The sequence below is a fragment of the Rhea americana genome, unplaced genomic scaffold, assembly GCF_003343005.1.
Source record: "Rhea americana isolate MKP2758 unplaced genomic scaffold, rheAme1 scaffold_9, whole genome shotgun sequence".
Taxonomy (NCBI): Eukaryota; Metazoa; Chordata; class Aves; order Rheiformes; family Rheidae; genus Rhea; species Rhea americana.
The window spans coordinates 9,548,152-9,560,067 of NW_028187088.1; the positions used below are offsets into that span (position 1 = coordinate 9,548,152).

Consider the following 11,916-nt stretch of genomic DNA (forward strand, 5'->3'; position numbering starts at 1 on the left):
CTCAAAAAAACCCTTAGAAAATGGAGTGCTTGAAATGCATCTTCCAGCCAGCAACTCCCTTCCAAAGGTAAAAGAACAGATTGTCAGAAGGAAAGCTTAGGCGAGGCAACAAGAACATCTCAGAATTTTTCTCTCCTATTCAACAATAGTATATTCAACTCCTTTCATAATATACACTATTGAAAGTCAAAGTAACAGAACAGTATTYTAACTTCAAGTGTTTAACTAGAACCAATTCCATACATTCTCTAGTCACAGGGATCAGAACTTTATGTTCTCACATTTCTGAAGGTTCTGGCTTCAAAGTAACATAAAAACTTCAACAGAGGAAACCTGTCAAAAATCCTACAGTTACCGACCCTGAAACACTGTTATGGCTTCTGAAGCAAGTTGTACATCAAGTACGTCAATTTTACATTTATTTATGATTTTCAGAACAGGCAACAAGTAGAAGTTCTAAATAAAGTCTACCATATCTTAGCTATGGATATTCAACACTAAAACAGGTAATGCAGATTTTCAGTCTCAGTTAAAATCAGTCTTATCTGTGACAACCTTACCAGTAACACTGTTGTCTGTTATATAAGTTTTGTAACATAGCTTCTTTTCCCTTATTTTGCTGAACTTCAGGACAAATCATCAGTGGGAATACATTAATGTGGAATATGTTCCAAAATAATTAACCAGATCACAATACACTAATAGCATAATCACATGAGTCAGAAAAGTATCTAGAGGAAGCAGCATACTTAGCTGATCTAATCAAGCTCTATGTATATTCTTATTTGAGCCTCACCACTTCCCTCTAATTACAAAACTGGCACTTAAATAACACATGGTCTTTGAAGATACATCAGGATTGGGATGTGCAAATATAAGAAGTCAACCATAACAGTCATAATCACCATCTGAAAAATACACTCAATCTAACATCTGACATGCTAAATAAGAGAGAAGGACAAGCAAGCTAACTCCTAGGATAGGATACAAAGGTATAAGAGTTCATATTCAAAAACTACATTAAATCATTATTTCTTCAAAAGCACAGAAGTGCTATGAAATTAGGTCAGTCAAGCAAAACTCTGCTATCTTCCACTTACAAATATTGTTTCATTGGCTTACACACTCACAAAACCCTCACAGATCTTGCTGCTCTTTCCTGCTAGACAACAACCCAAAGGAAAAACATCACCAAGCTTTGTAAACTTCCCTTAAAGATGATGAAAGCTTGTTCAAAGGGGAGAACCTAGCATGAGGTCTGCAAATAAAGATGTCCCAAAGAGATCAGAGTTGAATACGAGCACTGAGAAACTCTGTCAACAACATCCGAAGTTGAACTGTAACATCAGAATGTGTTAGTTTGAATCAACATAGCAATCAAGTTGCAAAAAATGAAAAAGCAGGTACTCGTAGGTTCTATAATAAGCAGAGCCAAATATCCAGTTGTTTTACATGTGTGTAAAAACCACTGTAAAACAGACTCTTGAATGCTATAAAAATTAATAGTCATCCAGTCCTCCCTACTCCCAAACCAAGACATAAGCAAGCAGGGAAGGAAGACAGATCAATCCATTTCATATAGTGAGATTAAATCTTGTCTAGACAGTGATGTGTAACACATCTAGCATCCTAAGATAAGGTTGTCAAAGATATCTAAACAAGATGCTGTTTTCCTTCAAGCTTAGAATGTTTAATCCTGTGGGTGTTGATTTTTGTCTTCAGAACACTAGCAATCCAAAGTGGAATTTCTTGTTCTTCCACTTGAATTGTTTTATTCAGGTAAGCCAGGGAGAGATGCTGACATATATGAGCAATTGAGTTCTCATTTTTAAGAGACTGGTCAGCTATTTCAGACAACATTTTGTATAAGAAATGCATCTTCTCCCTGTGGTGTCCAAAGCATGTATGAATACATGCTGGAGAATCCAAGGATTCACAACCTTCACAAAGAAATTTATATATATTGTAACTATAGCAGCAAGCTCTCCAACCTAATTCACATCTTCTTAAGACAGAAGAAAAGTAAATATGAACATACAGTAAAGTTTCTCAAGTCCTCTCCAGTTAACACAAAAACTAAACTCTGGTGAAGATATGGCTAATCATGTCAATAGCATGAGACGAAGAGATCTCCCAATAATATCTCCTGCTAACACACCAACGCAGGAAACACAGGAAACAAAAATCCAGAGCAGTAAAAGAATGGAGCTCTCTAAAGCTTCTGAAATTACTACATTGTGAATAATATAACATTCAATGTGATATCTTTGGTAGATAAGCCTAGGTATCAGTGATTTTACCATAAAAATGATAATTTTCAATATTGACCTGTCATAGTAAAGTGACCAATAACTTGTTAGACCAAAGTAGGGACTGTATTAAATAGCTACTAACGATTTTCTTTAATGCACACATACACAATATTCTGCAGAGTCGATACAGATTGCCAAAGTAGAGCATGATTTTGCTTTATGACCTCCAGAACAAAATCTTACAGGTATTAGACAAAAAGCACAGAGACAGCAGTTTTCCCAAGAAGTTTTTATGGGACTCCTGCCCTCTTTGAGAATCTAGCAGAGCAAGATTATTTAAGAGGCTACTTTGTAAGATAAAGCAAGAGTCAAAGATTCRTATCAACTTCTGAATAAAGTAAACCTTCAAAGGCCACACACCTCTTGAAAGAAGATTTTCTACAGGGATGGTGGTCCTACTACTTCACTAGCAATTTTGCTAGTTTTTGTACAAGGCTGGGAAAAAGAATGCCCTTTCAAAAGGAAAGATGATCACCTCTTTTAATAACTTTCCAGAATACACTGAGTTTGTGTAGTTAAACACTTAAGGCTAAGTCCAGCATAAATCAGTAATATGTTTTTCTATGTATATCAAGGACCTACAGCATCAAATATTTAGTAACATTAAAACTGGTTCAACACATGAAACAAGAATAGCAGTTAGCAGCTAATTAAATGTTCTCTATTAAAATCTGATTACAAGTGAAGAAAAGCCTCTCTGGATTTCCACCTATGAAACAAGGCAGCAAGAAAAATGTTTGTAATATGCTCATTTTATGTTCCAGTTAAAAGACTCATAAATGGATAACAGTAGAATATATCCATTTACAAAGACCTGAAGTACCTAACTTTCAATGGAAGCTGTTATCAACTTTTGACTGAAGGACAGAAACACAAACACTAGAAGCTCAGTTCAAAATGCTTTCAAAGTTCTCTCTCTTAAAAAAAAAAAAWGAGTTAATTTTAGAGTCCTCTGAAAGCACTATCAGCCACTTTATACAATGGAGAAACTTAATCCACCAAAAGATTTCTTCCAACTAACTTCTTGGGAGTATTCAAAACTATACACTGGAACTTACTTCTCCCGCTACCCTTTATGACAAAGGATTTTAGGGGAAACATGCTTAAGGACGAATTTAGAAAATTCGTCCAAATTTTTAAATTGCAAACTGTTAGACCGTCAAAAATGAGAAAACTGACTAGAATCACAGGAAGCAAGAAGAGGCCTCAAGAGACTATCTAGTCCACTTTCTATTCAAAGTCAGACCAGATTGCTCAAGACTTTGCCCAGTTCAGTTTTGAAAATCTCAAGCAGTAGAGATTATGCACCCTCTGTAGTCAACCTTTTTCAGCACTTAACCACTACCACAGTGAAGAATCTTTCTGTATACAACCAGAATTACTTTATTGCCACTTGTGACCACTGCATCTCATCCTTTTGTTGAAYACCTCTGAGAAAACTAACTCCAGCTTCTCTATAACTCTGCATTAAACAGTGGAAGCTCGCTACTAAATCCCCCTTTTTCTGCAAGCTGGACAAATCTAGGTCCCTGGGCCTCTCCTTGTACATCATACAAGCTATCCCCCTTTAACAACTTCTCAGAATTAACTCCAGTCTGTCTGTTATACTGAAGAGCATCAAACTGAACACCTTACTTCAGATATAGGCTGAACTACTGAGAAGGGAATAATCACCTCCATCTTGCTTACAATCCAGTGTAACTGACTTTCAACAATACAAAGGCAACTGCAACTTGCTGTCCATCAGGACCCAAGTCCTCWCTGCAAAGCTGCTATCTGGCCAATTCGTCCCCAGCTTATAGTGATGCATGAGATTATTCCATCATCCATGCAGGGCTCTGCATTTGATTGTTAAAATCCATGAGGTTCCTATTAGCACATTCCTTCAACTCACTGAGGTCTGAGTAGCAGTTCTACCTTATATATTACAAAACATTTACCCCCAATTTGGTATCGCCTGTCAACCCATTGGGGGATATTTCATCCCACTACCCCATTCACTGATGAGTATTTAAGTAGTGTCAACCCCTAGATTAAACCCCAAAACCACTACCTGTAGATGCTCACCAGCTGGATTTTAATTTACAGACACTTTGAGCCCAATGGTCTAGCCAGTTTTTCACCTAAATAGTATTCCACACTTCCCCAGTCTGGCTACAAAGATGCATGGGAGACCACAAATAAACAACACTGACACTTCTCCCCTTGCCCACTGAGACAGAGTGACAGAATAATTCAGGCTGGAATTAACAGCAGGAGATTGCTCATCCAGTCCTGTGCTCAAAGCAGGGTCAACACACAATTCAGTCCTGGGTGCTCAGGACTTTGTCTAGCGGGGACTTAAACTCTTTTGTTGGTTTGAACACCTGTTCCACTGCTTAATTATCCACAGTGAAAGTATTTTTATTATATCCAAATGAAACCTTCCCTTTTTCTCATTTATGAGAAAAAAATCATCATAGAAGGCAATTAGGTTGGTCTGGCATGGTTTGTTACTTTTAAACTGGGCTAGCTGTTCCCAATCATCTTTTCTGTTCTTTATGGGTCTGATAAAGCCTTCCAGACCTTCCACGAAGATTTGCCGCATGATCTTCCTAAGGATCAAAGTAAGCCTGACTAGTCTATCACTGAACAGATCCTCCTTCTTGCCCTTTTGGAAGATGGTCATGCCCTTTTTCTAGTCACTGGGGTCTGTTATTAGTTACCATGACTGTGACACGAGTCACAGTAGAAAGTTAAAAACAAAGCCTCAGTGATGTCAGTCAGATCTGTCAGTACTGAGATGCATGCATCCAGTCCCATCAACTTATATACATTCAGTTTAAATGATCCCTTGCTCACTACCCACAACAGATGAAATCACTTTGAATCTAAAGAATCCTGACAGCAGAGCTTACCTACAAAGAACGAGGCAAATGCAGCATTGAATACCTCGGCCATTATCCATTATCCCATCTTTCACAGCTAAGTCATCTGCTTCTTTCAGCAGGAAATCATTATTTTCCTTTGTCTTCCTTTTTCCTGCCAATATACCTATACAGAAACCCTTGTTGCATCTCACATCCTTCTCCAGTTTAACTCAAGTGTTGGTCTTCCCAGTTTTGTCCCTGCATGCCCTGGGAAAGCTTCTACATTCTTCCTGGGTAGCCACCCCAACTTTTGCTTTTCATACTACTCCTCTTTGTGTTTGAGGTCATAGGGGAGACCCCTGTTCAGCCAAGCTGGCCTTCTCTCATGCCTGTTGGATGTCTCAAAGTAATCTGGAAGAATCTGCTCCTTAACAGCTGCCTTGAATGAGTTCTGCCAAAATTAATCCCTTGTTCTTTTGCAGCTGAAGTTATAAGAATGAATTATATTTTACCGACTTTGTACCTAAAATACAGTATGACATCAGATCCTTAAAATTATTGAATGAAAAAGTTTATTACTAAATTGAGCTTTAAACCTCATTATCCTCCAGGCAGATTCTTAAGCCACTCCAAACTGGCAATTTTTTATTGTGACAGTGCCCTCTAGAACAGCCCCCATTTTTTAATTGTGGCTATATTAAAACAGACAGTATTCCATATCTCACTGGGTCTAGTTCTATCTGTGAACTTGGTCCTTTCCCAACTTCTGCCAGTTTCAAAAACATCAACATTTAAAGTCACATAGGCAAAGCATAACTCATCTATAGCCACTTTAGTATCTCTACAGTATACTCTTAAGTGCTTCAATCATGGGCTTACTTTGCAGARGCACCCTAACTGAAACCAACTCTGTGCTAGCACAATCCTATGCATTTGGGCACTGTAGTTTACCAGTAGTATTCCTTTAGAGCATTACTGCCATGCCACTAATGCCAGAGTTCCACAGTCAGTTTAGCCCTGATTTCCTCTTGATAATACTCCTGTGTAACAGTYATATCAGTATTTCTAGTCACAATTTTACCCTTCCCATCCCTGCATCAGAATTAGTGGCTGAACAACAAATCCAGCTAGGAACTAATCAATCTGAATTAACCTGACCATTTTCCTCTTTTCAGTTGAATCTGTTCCTTCATCTGATTCACTACATGGCACTCAAACACACCAGAAATTAGTAGTTGGCATGGGATTTACACTGTAGCTCCGCTACAGGAATAGCGACTAAAAATTAAATCCTCATTAAATCCTATTGCATAGATTAACTGTTTTAGTAGAGTAGTGGCTGTAATTCTGGTGGCATTAAAATACTCTCTCAGGGTTAGAAATGCTTTTTCCAAGCCTTAATGTCATTACTTTCTCATTTAGAGATACTGAACTGTACTTGTGCTTTCATAAACTTAATATTAAAACTCAATGAAGTCAGTTGTTAGATAGATATGGCAGACAAGATAGTCAGCTGAAGAACTATGATTGGATCTGTTGTTTAGTGGCAGTAATATATAGTCAATGGACATTCACAGATGCTCAATCAAAAAAGGCAATCCAACCAAGGTCAGATCATTGCTACATGGCAGAAGAATCAAGTGGCTGTTGCAATTTACATTCTTTTGCTTGACTTAGCTCTAACACAGACTTCAAAAAACAATGCAAATTGGCAGTATATTCACTTTGATGTGGAGTTTGCTCGGAGTCAGCATCAGTCAAGCTGGGCTTGAGAAAGCATATTAGCGGAAGTCTATGCATTGTGCTCAGCTACCAGTTCAGGAACAACATCCATACCTGGCTGTGCATGTTCCTCTGCCTTAAATGCTGATCACTGATCAAGACTTAACTCCACATCCCCATCTGCACTTACCCTACCATCCAGAAATAACTCCATCTCCCCATTTCAAGTACCCTTTTCTTCTGAGTTCAATGAACATAAACAGATTTTATGTAGTCAGATACAGCTGACTACAGCTGTACAGGAAAACACCCAAGAGGAACTGCATTACTAATTCCAGTCTCCATCCTGGAAAAGAACTCGCTGTATGGTCTGTTGCATTAGTCTAATCTTTTTGCATACCAAAGATGACTATTTTTACAGACTATTAGATAACTTTGACATTCTAAAGAAAGTAGTGTAACTTTATGGATATATTTTAAATAGGAAAGGTGAAGAGTGAAGTTCCTTCCTCTGTAAAGAAAGTTAAATCTTAAGGATGAGCTATCTGGACTATTGAGATAGTTATTGAGAATACTACTTCCAAAACATTTTGTATTTTACTGTCTTTCCACAAGTCTTTGTTCACACTGGCTAAATTTGATTTAAAAGTTCAACAAAAAGATTCAGTGAGATATAGTTCATCAAAAGTACTTCCAATCAATCTCATTGTACAAACCTAGAGCAAGAAAGCTACAGCGAACAGGAATATTTAGACAAACAGTGGTTTTCTGATTTTAAGAACTGGTATTCAGAAACTGAAAACACCAATTTAGAGGGTTAACCATAAACTCTCTCCTCCCAAACATTTCAAGTTGATTAGCATGCTTAATGGAAGAAAAATACATGYTTTATTTTACTTTAATACCTTCCTCTGATTCTTTAACATGTTAAGATTTACATCATACATTAGTAAAAAATTCAAGCTATGTTTTTATACTTACCAATAAAAGGAAAAAAATGAAAACATTTAATATATCTTGTTTGTTGATTTCTGTAAAATACACACACGCACACTCCCAATATATGCTAGCTAAATAAGCATTGATACCCCCAATAGTAGTTATGACAACAGAGGTGACCTCTTGTGGAAAGCAGCAGCAATTGAGCATTAGTATACTAATGTTCTGCAGTATAGGAACAATCAGGCAAATACTGTGAATGAATGAGAAAGGTAAGATCTAGTATTTTACATTTCATTTTTGTTGTCACACAAAAATGTGTGTATGCCTTCACAGCTGAAAGATCACATCGTAATCTTTCTTTATGCAAGATGCTAGCGGTATTTTCTACTTTTATATGCGTGATGTAAAAATAAATGAAATCGCCCCTATATTTTAGGCCAGGATAAACATTCGAGAGCAAATAGGTGAATCTGCTGAGCATCATCTGTTCTAGATGTATTCATCTTGAATAAGAATCTGCTCTTCTTGAGACAGAACAATCCTATTCCTCAGGAATTCTGGGATCAAACATTCTGTAATTTCTAAAGTCACTGAGTTTAAGAATATAATACCTAACAAAAGACTTGGTCTTACTGTTAGCTATTGAGTAAAAAAAAAAAAAAAATAAATAAATAAGAGGAGGTAAACTAATCCATGGCTCAAAAATCTGGCTGGAGGTAGCAAGGGCAAACTCAAATACCACATTTCTTGAGACCTGACTAATAGTCTAAAAATAGAAAGACACTTCAATACTACAAGCCTCTGAATTTACAGATTAATGGAATTACAGAACACCTGCATCTGAAGAGGCGCTCTGGAGGTTATTTAGTCCAACTTCTGCTTCAAGTAGATCTATTTAGATCAGGTTGCTCAGTTGAATTTTGTACATCTTCAAGGACAGATGATTCCACAAACTCTCTAGGAAATGTTTCCCAGTGTTTGATCATCCTCACAGTCAAGATTTTTCTCTCTCATCTCTAACCTGAGTTTCCCATATTCCAAATTATACTGCTACTTCTTATCCTTTTACTGTGCACCTCTAAGAGCCTCCCTTCATCTTTTCTATACCCTTCCATTTGTACAGAAGGAGTCTAGCTTTAAGAAGAGGAAAAAAAGGGGAAGAAATACCAGTGTCTCCTTGTATATTATATGCTCCAGCATTCTAACAGTCTTGGTGACTACCTTCTCTGAACTCACTCCAGTGCAGCAATATCTTTCTTGTACTAAGGAGCCCAAAACTGGGCACAGTACTCAGATGCAGCCTCAGAAGTGTTAGGAAAAGGAAAATATTTCTCTAAACCTTCTAGATATGTTTTTGCTAATACAGTAGTATACAGTAGCATACAGTGGTATGCTGCTGGCCTTCAACAATGCAAAGGGACACTTACTTAACTGCTACTTGTCCATCAGGACTCCAGAGTTCTTTTCTGCAAAGTTGTACCTAACCAGTTAATCCCTGCTTGCACAGATGATGCATGTGGGATTTTCCCTTCCCACTGCAGGACTCTGCATTTGTTTGTTGAAATTCACCAGGCTCCTGTTAGCACATTCCTCCAGACTGTCAGTTCCTCTGACTAGCAGATAGCAGCCTTGTCCTCCAGCGTGCSGATTACTCCCTCAGTTTGGTATCACCTGCAAACTTTGCTAAAGAGTGAATGCTACCCCACTGTTCAAAGTAGGAAAGACATCCCATTATTCAAGTCTATGAATAAAGACGTTACGCAGTACTGCCAGTATCAATTCCTAATAAATGCCACTGGTAACTAGGTCTCACTTGGATGTTGTGTTGCTGGTTACAACCCTTGGAGCCTAACAGCTGAACCAATTTTCCACCAACCTTACAGTCTACTTCTACAGTCCTTATTTCACCAACTTAGCTATAAGGATAGAGTGAGAGACTAAGTCAAAGGCCTCGCTAAAATGAAGGTGTACAACATCCATTGCTCTCCCCTCATTTGCTAAGCCAGTCATTTAATCACAGAATACCATCAGGGTGGTTAGGCATGATTTGCCCTTGAAAAACCCATGTTGGCTGCTCAGTCACCTTCTCCTCTCCTTCATGAAACATGATCCTGGCTTCCAGGAGGATTTGCTCCATAACTTTCCCAGAGATGGAGGTTAGGCTGACTAACCTACAAGTCCTCAGATCTTCCTCCTCACCTTTCTTAAAGATGGATGCAAGGTTTGCCTAGCTCTAGTCACAAGGAACATTCCTTGAGTCACTATGACCTTTCAAAGATGACAGAGGATAGCCTCGCATCAGCTGGGTCCCTCAGCACCCTCAGATTCATCCCGTCTGATCCCTTGGACTTGCATGTGTCTCACTTGCTTAAGGTGCTCTTCAACTGTCTTCTTCTGTTGCAGGTAGTGCTTCATTAGTTCAGACTGCCCTGGTAGGTCTGAAGGCCACAGAATGCCCAAGGGGAAGCCCTACCAATGAGAACAGAGGCAAAAAAGTCCTTTTCTGTGTAATTTATCATTCTGTTATTACATGTGTGTCCTTTGCCCACTTTGCAGCAGGCCTGCATCTTCCTTAGCCTTCCTTTYGTTATCAATATACTTATAGAAGTCCTTCTTACTGCCCTTCAGATTCTTCACTCATTTCAACTCCAGCTGAACTTTGGCTCAATTCCACCCCTGCAAGTTTGTGCAATGTTTCTACATTCCTTCCAGTAGCCCATTACTGCTTCTGCCTTCAGCATAGCTCTGTGTATTGGTTACAGATTCATCAAAGTATGCGACTTGGGAGACCTGTAACAGCCATGAAAAATACTCTCAGCATTTCCCATACTTAGTGCATCCCAGGACACAAAGAAAGGCCCTTGAAACACCTTAACCTTCTTCACTTGAGAAAGGCTGTAGTATTGTATCATTTATATTCAAATCATGTCCAAAAAAATCTGATTTTTCATCATAGAAAAAGGATTTAGCTCAACTCTCCTGGATCCCTCTGCCACCAATCAATTGCTTAAGCACAGAATTCTAGCCTCAGATACCCTAGTTTACAGTTACATGCTCGAGCAAAAGTAAATTTGAATGTTATGAGTTCAGAGACAAAAAAAATATTTTTGCCAGCACAAAAAAAATGAACTTAGGTTTACAATCAAAAGCTTAAGTGTTACTACCTCAGTCTTCCCACTATTGAAATATTCCTTGGACTTACTACGTACAGAAAACTCAGAATCCTCATATGACMTGATGGACAGTCCTTTGGATCTCCTTCTCTGCCTGCTTCTAGAGTGACTGCACACATCCAATAGTGTAACCTTAGTGCCTGCTTAAAGACTTCCAATGAACTGACTCACATGCTGTTAAATGTTGAAAAAAATAACAGATTTCTACAAATCTAACTTCAAGTTAAAACATGTATTTCTGTAAAACACATTGAGGAAATGTTACTGTTATAGAACACTAAATCAAGTACAGCATCCATTATATAAAAGTATTTGCTCAGTCTGCACTTTGTGCCTTCAATTCAGTGATCCCACAACATTCCAGTCTTCCTAAAAGGCATTGTAGTCAAATTCTGTTTCCCCTCCCTATGGAATAGACACAGGGTCTAAAAGCAGCTTTGGCTTTAAAACAGTAGTTGCCATCACTGTCACGATGTAAACTGATTTAGCCAAAAGCAACACTGGCACTTTCACAGGTGCTTGTAAATTACTGATAGAAAAACCCTTAAAATGAATTCAATAATTCAAGCCTAATGGCTTTGCCCCCAGAACTTATTTCTACTTTCTAGGTGTTAAATTAACACTTTTTTTTTCCTGCCTCAAAACACCTTGGAGTAGCAGCGACTATGAATTAATCTTTTTCCAAGTTGTTCATATAATTCACTCTAAAAATTTTCTCAGGGTAACTGGACTACTAGTCTGAAACAGTTGCTGCTGGATAGAGCAGAGAGGTTAAATATTTGCCTCCATTAATGAAATTAACTCTGTTTTAACATACTACTAGCAGACATACCTTCACATTAGCTGTTTCAATGCAAAATAGGAAATATTTTATAGGAAATAATCGAGACATTGGTCTAGTATTTCAGACAAGGGAGC

General features: G+C 38.1%; 1 protein-coding gene across 1 annotated transcript in view; it reads right to left on the reverse strand.

Moving 5' to 3' along the window:
* Window positions 1-11,916, reverse strand: part of MTPN (myotrophin) — a 47,184-nt gene that overhangs the window by 22,107 nt on the left and 13,161 nt on the right. The window lies entirely within an intron of this gene.